Here is a 10,000-nt window from a genome sequence, read left to right as displayed (position 1 = left end):
TTGAAACTAAAATCGAACATCATATTGTTGTAGTGCCAGCTGCTCTCCCGGTGTGTGTTTGTGTGGACAAGACCCGACACAGTGTTGACATTTAACAGTGTAAGCCAATCGTTTTAGGTGTGACGTAGCACGGGTTTAAAACCAGGATGACCGTCGGTTCTGTCTTATTTGTATTGATCTCCATTTTCGCTCCTCTCTTTTTATTTCACCCCGTTCTTTCAGAAAGATAACATATCTATGGTATTATCACTTGAGCCTGAAAATATTTTTGGGGACACCATTCAGCTCAGATAATTAATTTCTTAAGGTGTTATGAGTGTATTCAAGTTGCGGTTCTTGCTAATGTTAACGTCTATACTCATAAAGTTACTCGCATTGATTGCGACGGCGTATACGCACGGTCCAGTGTGCATTCGCCAGGGGGTGCCCAATTTGCACTGCTAGAACTAAGATACTTCTTGATTTCAATAAATAGTTCCATTACATGTTTAAGTTAAGGATAGTCATGCTGAAATCCATTTCAACACAACAATAAACAATCTGACTGTTTTCTTAGCAGAACGGATTTTGTGTGTGCTGTAATTCCTTTTTGAGTGAGACCGTTTCCAATCTGGAAAAATAATTCAGCAACATTTTCTGTGTGACGAAGAAATCATCGGATTGCAAATATTTTTGTTTGTCTCCTGTGTTCGTCTTCAGGAAAGTTTAAACAAGTCGCGTAGGGCAAAATTAGTACATTTAGTCAAGCTGAGGAACTCACAGAATGAAACTGAACGCACTGCATTTTTTCACAATGACCGTAGTCCGCCGCTTGTGCATAACGGAGTGAAACTGACGAGCCTGTTCAGCGCGGTAGTGGTTTCGCTGTGCTGCATAGCACGCTTTTCTGTACCTCTCTTCGTTTTAACTTTCTGAGCGTGTTTTTAATCCAAACATATCATATATATATATGTTTTTGGAATCAGGAACCGACAAGAAATAAGATGAAATTGTTTTTAAATCGATTTCGGAAATTTAATTTTGATCATAATTTTTATATTTTTAATTTTCAGAGCTTGTTTTTAATCCAAATATAACATATTTATATGTTTTTAGAATCAGGAAATAATGTAGATTAAGATGAAGGTAAATTTATATCGTTTTATATAAAAAAAATTATTACAATTTTCAGATTTTTAATGACCAAAGTCATTAATTAATTTTTAAGCCACCAAGCTGAAATGCAATACAGAAGTCCGGCCTTTGTCGAAGATTGCTTTACAAAAATTTCAATCAATTTGATTGAAAAATGAGGGTGTGACAGTGCCGCCTCAACTTTTACAAAAAGCCGGATATGACGTCATCAAAAGTATTTATCGAAAAAAAGAAAAACGCGTCCGGGGATATCATTCCCAGGAACTCTCATGTCAAATTTCATAAAGATCGGTTCAGTAGTTTGGTCTGAATCGTTCCACACACACACACGCACAGACAGACAGACAGACAGACAGACACACACACACACACACACACACACACACACACACACACACACACACACACACACACACACACACACACACACACACACGCACATACACCACGACCCTCGTCTCGATTCCCCACAGTCTATGTTAAAACATTTAGTCAAAACTTGACTAAATGTAATGACGGGGACTCAAAAAACAAGAAAGTTGTGTTTAGATTATGGCAAGTATCATTATTGACAAAACAAAACATTTACTGGAACTTAGATATATCAATCTTTAAATTGGAGGAACAAAAAACCAACCACCTGACTGCTTTTTTAGCAGAACGGATTTTGTGTGTGCTGAATTTCTCTTTTGAGTGAGACCGTTTTGAATCTGAAAAATGAATTCAGCAACATTTTATTTGTGATGTAGGACTCATCGAATTGCAAATACTTTTGTTTGTCTCCTGTGTTCGTCTTCAGTAAGGTTTACAGAACAATACAATACAATACAATAATATTTTATTATCTCGAAAGAGAAATTACATTGTGGCTGAATAAACACTCCATAACATTAAAACATAAACAACAATTACACGTACACGCACGCGCACAAGCACACACAAACACACACACACACACACACACACACACACACACACACACACACACACACACGCGCACGCACGCACGCACGCACAAACACACACATACATACCCCCCCACACACACACACGCACACACACACACTCACACAAACACACACGCGCGCACGCACGCACGCACGCACGCACAAACACCCACATACATACCTCCCCACACACACGCACATACACACACACTCACACAAACACACACACACACACACACACGCAGGCACGCACGCATGCACGCACAAACACACACATACATACCCCCCACACACACACACACACACACACACACACACACACACACACACACACACACACACACACACACACACTGTTTGAGTGATGGTGACTAAAAAAACAAGACATTTTAGTTCCTGGAACATATCATTATTGACAAAACGAAACATTTACTTGTGATCCAAAGTGTTTTCACGGGAAGGAATGTGCCTTTAACCCATATCAGACATGCATGCGTTGTTCATTTGATCAAGCACGGAAGATGCCTTCCTGATTCATGTTTTCTGTATGGCCTTTCGCGAAACCTTACAACCCTTTTCAGAAAAAGATCACATGGCTGAATGAAATCTTGCATCACTTATCTTGTCAGCATACACATTGCGTTTCATAGAAATGATACATAACATGTTGCTTTAAGACTCTTCCAAACTCATCAGAGGCTGCCGGTACCTACTCTATCCTATGCAAATTCAATGGAACCACTTTTAAAAAAAACCCAATTCAAGACATTACTCCTTTTAAGACCTTACTTTTTTCAGATTTCCTGTTCATAACCTATGCAGGTTTTCCTCCAACCTGTTTAAAAGCTATATTTTTAGGTCATACAATGGGGTTCCACTGTACATAAGTTTGTTTCTTACGACTCGTTTAATACCGTTACGCTATATAATTCTTTCTGAAACACTTCATGCGTTCACTACTGATCCAATGCGCACCAATGCATTTCCTTTAATGCGTACCAGTGCATGTTACCGGAACACACACATTAGTGTCAAAGATTCTGCAGGAGTATTTTGTTACGCAAGGCTTCGTCTTTTCCTACAGACACTTCTCTGCGTCTCGCCTCTTCTATTCTCTCTCTTGTCCGTGCGATACTTTTTTTGTGGCGGCGTCAGGCATCTTCGATTCTTGTCGTCTCCCGTCGTCTGACCTGGTAATTGTGTGGAGACGTCTCAGACGATGTTGACAACCCCCTCTCGCACCCTCGCACGTCCCTCTCCCCCTTCCCCCTCCCCCCATCCAATCACTCACACCCCCTCCCCCCTTCTCCGCTTCTGGCATGTCCCCTCTCGTTCCCAACATACCCGCCACCCAACCCGTCCCTATTGCCTCTTCCTCGCCCCTTTTTGTGTCCCGTCATTTGGACTGTTCGTGCAAACAAGTTGTCCGCCATGCCTACAAGTACAAGGCGTCCCATTATTCTGCTTGAAAGGAAGGAGTTCGACTTGAAGGACACAAAGGGGGTCGGGGGAGGGGGAGAGAGAGAGAGAGCTAGAGAGAGAGAGAGAGAGAGAGAGAGAGAGAGAGAGAGAGAGAGAGAGAGAGAGAGAGAGAGAGAGAGAGAGAGGCGGGGGAGGTGTTGAAGCCATGTCTTGCAGTAGTGATGTTTCTTCCAATTTCAGATCTAGTAGAATCTATGAGATAGACGGATAAATGGCGTTGAATTCAACTATGCAAGATGAATGTTTGATTTCGTCATTTTTCATTCCTTAGCTGTCAGTCTCGGATCCTTATGGAAATCTAAGAAAGTGGGAGGGTGGTGACAACTAAAACTCTAAGTTTCATCGAAGTGTGAATCAGAACACTCACCTTTTTGTGTTTTTGTGATTGCCTTTTGTACGTTTTGCTGTAGACTATTTATATACGTTCACCCGATGGCAACGCAGTGACTCATTTTTGATGTTTCGTTGTATCTACACAGAGTTAAACTTCAGAGGTAGCAAACCCTCATTTGCAGCTTAATCTAAAGTAAGATAGATACTGTATTCTCCCATTCTCTTGGGAATCTTTAAAGTGTTCTCTCTTGGACTGACTGTACTGAGAGTCCCTAGCTGATTGAGAGAACCTATCGCACCAGGTAGCTTCGATTGTCGCCGTCTAGCTGTCCAAGCTCGTCATTGTGTGTAGAAATGCCAGACAATGTTGACAGCCCCTCCCTTTCCGTTCCCACTGCCCTGACTCCCCCTCCTTTCAGACAGAAAGCCTGCTGGTGACATGAAGGAGAACCAGAGTTTTCTGCGTGACACCTGCCCCCCCCCCCCCCCCCCCCCCCCTCAGCGTTGTATGCACAGAGATTTCAAAGACACAGTCCTTCCTTTATAAACGATTGGGCTCACCATCTCAGACCTAGCCAGACTTTTACATAGTATAAGACCATCCCTCCACTTGGACACGTACTAGAAATGAAGAGCCTGATTGTCTTGTGTGCACTGGTGTTTAAAAAAAAAGAAGAAATTAATTATTATTGAAAATGTAACTTTGCACAGGCAGCAGTCAAGTCGTGGATTTTTGGTATTTGTCCAAGTGGAGGGATAGCTTTGTCCAATGTAGAAACCTTGGCTGATTTGAGCTAGGACTGTGCCTGTAAGTTACCTTTTAAGGCTCTATAACATACACGACACGTCGGACATTGAAAGTGTTTTTATATGGCGAGTCACCGCTTTAGTACTTGATTACTGTGCATTATGTTATGGCCGTACGAGAATGTTCTGGTCGTACATTCAAGGATTCATTTTTCTGTAAAATGTCCACTTAGTACCGATACTGTCAAGCTATACAAACATTTGTTTTATCTCTCAGAAGAATGCTGAAGGGAAAGGGGAATTAAGGAAACGCCGTTTGCCTTTAAAGGCACAGTAAGCCTTCCGTAAACCATCACAGATACTGTCAGGCTTTTACACACAGTACAAATACCCTTTCATTTACACACTCACCGCTTTTGAACATCCTAGGTGCCCTACGTAAAGAGCGAGCAATTTTCAAAGAATTAATTTTGCGGATTGTCTGATAACAAAATCGGACGGTGCGTTTTGGCGCTAGATCTAACTTTTAAAATCTAAATAATAAATTGACAGCTTGTTACACAAAAATTCTTAGATCATAAAAGAATTCTTTTTTCATCAAGACAAGATCAGTGCAATTCGAAGTTTTGAAAGTTTGAAAAAAGAAAAGCCCGGAAGCAGGGTCACGCAAGGTCGTAGTTCTCGTAGCAGACGACGGTTATGCCTATCGTCCGTTCCTTTGAACAGTCAAAAGCCATCGCCAGAGTTCGTGTGAATCACAGCCGTTTGGCGCGTTTAGATTCAGAGGTACATAATAACGTGCTATTGCAGATAAGCTTACAGCGAGTCGCATTGAAAATCACAAACTGACGACTACATTGTGAAAAAAAGGAAACTGGATCACACGGGTTCACGATGGCTCAGGGGTAAGATAAACCACGCAAAAATAAATTCTTTGAACATTGCTCGCTCTTTACGGAGGGCACCTACGATGTTCTCAAGCGGTGAGTGTTTAAATGAAAGGGTGTTTGTACTGTGTGTAAAAGCCTGACAGTATCTGTGATGGTTTACGGGAGGCTTACTGTGCCTTTAAGCAACTTCGGCAAGGCGTTGGGACCAATGCAATACGTGCGTCCTTGCCTATATTGCTATTTGTCTGAAAGCCCCTGATCTTACCAAATTGTTCTCATCTAACATTGGCAACGGACAGATCGACTACACTTCGTTTTATATGAGGTTAGAATTAGCGTGAAAGAAGAGTCCCTCGGTAGCAGCAGATTTATTACTGGATTATACCACACTGTTTTCCAACTGTTCAATCTCTTTGTCATCCTCAGAAAGAGAGAGAGAGAGAGAGAGAGAGAGAGAGAGAGAGAGAGAGAGAGAGAGAGAGAGAGAGAGAAAGAGAGAGAGAGAGAGAGAGAGAGAAAGAGAGAATGGCCACCCATGAGTGCATGTGTGTGTGTGTGTGTGTGTGTGTGTGTGTGTGTGTGTGTGTGTGTGTGTGTGTGTGTGTGTGTGTGTGTGTGTTTAAACAGGGACTTTGAAAGCCAATCTGTTTGTTCTAGGAATGGCATGGAACAAACACGTTTCACTTAGCACGTTGTCAGTGGGGATTGAACTATCATGAGCTACGGACCCGTTGGTATGCTGACTACATATCTAACAATAGGAGAAGTAATTATTTTTACGGAATACGGGGACAAAATGTAGCTCAATCTCTTACATGCGTTTAAGCGTTACATTTTATCCAACACGACTGTACAGAGTAAGATTGCAGACGTGCGTAAGGGGTGTAACAGGTGTCAGATAAACATGTGGAGCAACCGCCTAAGATCCGAAGCGTACGTTTTCGTATCCGTTGACTGTTTTTTTTAAGAAAACGTAACTTTCCTATCTTTGCACACAGGTCTCAACTTTTCAACCGATGTGTCACCTGCACTTGCCTTTGACAGGGAAGTATGCTCAAGGCTGATCAGTTCGCGCGATTTCGTTACTGCTTCTCGCAGGTTTTGTTGGTCTTGATCAATACAAGTGTGGACAAAAGAAACATTCGCACTGTAATGTAATCTGCTTTTCAATCCTGATGCATGCGCATTAACACGAGGTCTTGTCTGCAGTTCCTCACACGCTTGTAGTCTGCGTCTTCGATTATCTCGAGCTCTTTATTGCTTGGGTCATGCTGACACACGGTCAGACGAAAACGTCCTTGCTCATGTCTTGATTTGTTTAAAGTGTAGTTTGCGTTTGGTCTAAATCAAATAAATACAATTGGAATTGAAATTAAAAATAAATAACGGAATCAAACAATCTGACACAAATAAACTGCTAACGATCCAAATCAATAATAATAATGATACAAAATGATAAGGCTTTTAAGTTCAGCACCAAGGGTTAAAAACTGATGACCTCGTATACGTAAATAACTGACACAAGGTTTCATTTGTTTACGCACGTGTGCACTCGATCAGTATTTTCTTTCAGTTTCTATGATATGTTACGTTATTGTCTGTAAGGCCAAATAAAATACATGTTGGTTTAGGGTAACGTGACCAACAAGGATAGGGTCGGTAGGTCGTTATCATTTTTATGTAGTCGACTTTAAAGGAGGTTACTTCCCTAAGTCTCGGTATGGTTCGCAAAATGTGCCAAAAGGTGGGGTTTTTTTTAGAAATGAAAAAAAAAGTTTTAGGGTCGGCGGGAAAAAATAGGGTCGGTCGGGTTACCCTAAACCAACATATATTTTAATTTGGCCTAATTGCATGCAATTGTACATAATACGCGTGTCTGTGTGAGTACATCTGTTCTGAAGGTCCCTCAAAGGGAACGGATTTCATTGCACATTATTGACGATGTGCTGTAAGAGAAAACTTGTTGACACACGCCATTTGCGGCACAATAGCTGAGCTCTCTGGAAAACTTTCTGTAGCTGAATGTCCACTGAGGACCATACGTGTGGGGAAGAGAACGATTGAAAAGACCTCGTGTATTTGTTTTGCCTTGGTGTTTCTTTGTTTCTGGGAACCCACGATTATTGAATCAATGCTGCGACAAGTTCCAAGCGTTGAAGAGAATGAAATGCAGAGATCGAGATAGAGATAGAGATTGGAGGAGGGAGGGAGAGGGAGAGAGGTTTGGATGGAGATAATTAATTATCATTATTACCAAGAAGTATGATTCAAGGTTTAATCTTTGCTTCTGTTTTTACTTACAATGCATTATAATACACACACACACACTCACACACACACACACACACACACACACACACACACACACACACACACACACACACACACACACACACACACACACACACACACACACACACACACACACACACACACGTGCAAAACCAGGGACCACATTCTGACATCTTCAGCCTTGGTAAACTGATGACCAATCTAACGAGATCAATCAAACCAGAGTCTTGCCAAAGCAGACAGTAATGGGCTGTCTTCAAGACGACCTCCAAAGAACCAAAGAGAAAGTGTGTTATTTGAAAACACAACGACAATCAACAGCATAAGCTATTTTCACCCTACATAATTCGTCATCAGGCTTGCCTGGTAAAGAATGCGCTGATTGTCCAGCCTCTTGTTTGGGATCGCAAAATAATAGAAAAACAAAGCATATGCATGATTACTGATCACTGATTGCTCACCGGCGCATGCCGGCAACAATATCAGCAAGGTCTACCACTTAAGCTAGTCAGCAACTTCTCTTATGTGATTGCCTACGTATTGTCTTTTAAGTTATGCATCATCATCATCATCATCATCATCATCATCATCATCATCATCATCATCATCATCATCATCATCATCATCATCATCATCATCATCATCATCATCAGCATCAGCATCACAATCACAATCACAACTGATATGCATAGAATTGATTGCAAGTATGTTCAATGTGCCATATATCAAAATGCGATTTAAAATATCATTACAACGTTATAGGTAATCGATATGAAGGGGGGCTGTGTGTGTGTGTGTGTGTGTGTGTGTGTGTGTGTGTGTGTGTGTGTGTGTGCGTGCGTGCGTGTGTGTGCTGCGCGTATGTGTGTGTGTGTGTGTGTAAGCGTGTTCCTCTGCTACTAGTAGTGACCTTGACTTATTCCTCAATGAGAACCCTCCACATGTACAAAGAGGGTAGGAGCAGAGCTCTGCACTTTCCCTCTTTGCTTGTAGTGTCTTTTCTGCCTCTCCAAGGACAATCCACATGCACAAAGGAACTCTGGACTGATGAAAACTGATAGCTGTCCCATGTTCCTAGTGTTAAACCTTGCATACCCGAAATGTACTGCAATCTGCGCATCTTCGTCCTTTCATGTTTTTCAGACTCTTTTTACATTTAGTCAAGTTTTGACTAAATGTTTTAACATAGAGGGGGAATCGAGACGAGGGTCGTGGTGTATGTGTGTGTGTGTGTGTCTGTCTGTCTGTGCGTGTGAGTGTGTGTAGAGCGATTCAGACCAAACTACAGAACCGATCTTTATGAAATTTGACATGAGAGTTCCTGGGAATGATATCCCCGGACTTTTTTTTCTCATTTTTTCGATAAATACCTTTGATGACGTCATATCCGGCTTTTTGTAAAAGTTGAGGCGGCACTGTCACACCCGCATTTTTCAATCAAATTGATTGAAATTTTTTTAAAGCAATCTTCCACGAAGGCCGGACTTCGGTATTGCATTTCAGCTTCGTGGCTTAAAAATTAATTAATGACTCCGTCGCGATATAACCTTGAATGGTTGAAAACGACGTTAAACACCAAATAAAGAAAGAAAGAAAGAATTAATGACTTTGGTCATTAAAAATCTGAAAATTGTAATAATTTTTTTTTATATAAAACGATCCAAATTTACGTTCATCTTATTCTACATTATTTCCTGATTCCAAAAACATATAAATATGTTATATATGGATTAAAAACAAGCTCTAAAAATTAAAAAATATAAAAATTATGATCAAAATTAAATTTCCGAATTCGATTTAAAAACAATTTCATCTTATTCCTTGTCTGTTTCTGATTCCAAAAACATATAGATATGATATGTTTGGATTAAAAACACGCTCAGAAAGTTAAAACGAAGAGAGGTACAGAAAAGCGTGCTATGCAGTGCAGCGAAACCACTACCGCGCTGAACAGGCTCGTCAGTTTCACTCCGTTTTGCACAAGCGGCGGACTACGGTCATTGTGAAAAAATGCAGTGCGTTCAGTTTCATTCTGAGAGTTCCACAGCTTGACTAAATGTAGTAATTTCGCCTTGTACGCGACTTGTTTATTTCCTCCATTTCATTATTCCGCTCTAATATTGCCTTAGACAAGAATCATCAAAATCTTAAGGACCAGAAATGACATGTTGTCGA

The 10,000-nt window shown here is 41.0% G+C and overlaps 1 protein-coding gene across 1 annotated transcript in view; it reads left to right on the top strand.

Annotated features, from left to right (window-relative positions):
* The window catches only part of LOC138980859 (uncharacterized), an 87,943-nt gene that overhangs the window by 671 nt on the left and 77,272 nt on the right, over positions 1 to 10,000 (top strand). The window lies entirely within an intron of this gene.

Source organism: Littorina saxatilis, linkage group LG1, assembly GCF_037325665.1.
Source record: "Littorina saxatilis isolate snail1 linkage group LG1, US_GU_Lsax_2.0, whole genome shotgun sequence".
Classification (NCBI taxonomy): domain Eukaryota; kingdom Metazoa; phylum Mollusca; class Gastropoda; order Littorinimorpha; family Littorinidae; genus Littorina; species Littorina saxatilis.
This window is presented reverse-complemented; position numbering and strand designations above follow the sequence as displayed.